The following is a 1,477-nucleotide window of genomic DNA, read 5'->3' on the forward strand; positions in this document are numbered from 1 at the left end:
TTTTCCCCTTTCCGTCAATTTTTTTTGCTTTGAAGGGCTTTGATCAAGATGAGGCCCCAATTGGGGCCGGATCCGCGGGGAAGTTCAACCTAGGCACAACGTGGCAAGGTTTCGTTTATACTCGCGTTGGAGCTGGGCCGGGCCTCAAAGGCCCAAAGAAGTCGAGTGAATCTGTTTGACTCTGAGAGGTCAACCTGACAACGAGTCGCAGGCAGCGAGCTTCTACGGTTCGCGAAGGACCAGACGCCGACTTCGGGTTCGAGGGAGAGAAGGGGATGGCGAAGCAGTGAAATGAGGAGGCCCTCTCCCCCCTCCCTCCCCTCCCTGCCCTGGCAATCGAGGGTCAGCCCCCCCTCTCTCTCAAGAGCTGATCCTGGTCCCGCGAAGCCCTATAGGGTCAACAAGCGGGCCAGCAGCAGCGAGACAGCGCGGTGAGAGGTCAGCGCCCTGCCCTGACACCTGGCGCCATCGGGATGCGCGATGCAGCGCTGCACACGCGTGTCATCGTTTTGGGCGAGAGGCTGGGACGGTTGAGGCCCCACGATTAGATTTCGCCTTCGGTGTCTTGAAATGCCATTGTTTGCTTGGTGGCACTTGGCCCGGTGGCACTTGGACGCCGAGCCAAGTGGTTCTTGCCCCAGCGGGCGGTGTTGATCTGTTTCCTAGCGGCAGGACCGACGATCGTGCTCGGGACCTGAGGACTGTCCCGCGTGCCCGCCGGAGCTGAATGAGGGGGGGGGGGCAAAGGGTGCTTTGCCTGAGCGTCAGGTGCCTCCTGACCTGGGACGGGATCCTCTTGCCTTGGCTTGGCTTGCCTTGGGTGCTGCTGCCGCTGCCGCCGGCCGGAAGGCACCTACCTGCCTTAGCTCAGCTCCTGGCTCCTTCCTGCTGCATGTGTCTGCCCTGGGCTGAGATTTGAAGGGGGCAATTGTTCGAGCTGACACTTTCTCGCACATGTTGGGTTTCGCATCTCTTCTCCTTCTCTTTACTCTCCTCCCTTCCCATTCCCTCTTGTCTCTTTCTTCAGTGCCCGGACGAGATCCAGTACATCCCTCGACCATAGTCCACGGATCAGGTGTCACAAAACGTGGCGAGCTAAGTCCACGCGCCTCGGCAGCACGTACCACGAGACGCTTGCCCCTCATCTCCGCCAAAGCTCCCAAGAAATTGCCCCGCCAAATCCTCTCTGACGTTTGACGTCCTCACCAAGAGAGACCACGATTGGCGCCGGACCCAGGCAATTGCTTCCTCGCCAACAACGAACCATCAGTCCTGTCACTCGCTTCACTGCCATGTCTCTCCAGGTCGACGATCGCGGGAGACGGACCCGCTCCCGTTCACCGGGCCGTCGAGAGCGCAGTCGCAGCCCGGCCGTGCCGCACGTAATGGAGGCACGCGAGCCGAGCTACGCGTACCCCGAGGACGATCTCGTCGAGCGCGACCGATATGCACTCGCCGGCCGGCGACCAAGCAGCGT

This window comes from Verticillium alfalfae, genomic scaffold (genome assembly GCF_000150825.1).
Source record: "Verticillium alfalfae VaMs.102 supercont1.2 genomic scaffold, whole genome shotgun sequence".
Lineage (NCBI taxonomy): Eukaryota > Fungi > Ascomycota > Sordariomycetes > Glomerellales > Plectosphaerellaceae > Verticillium > Verticillium alfalfae.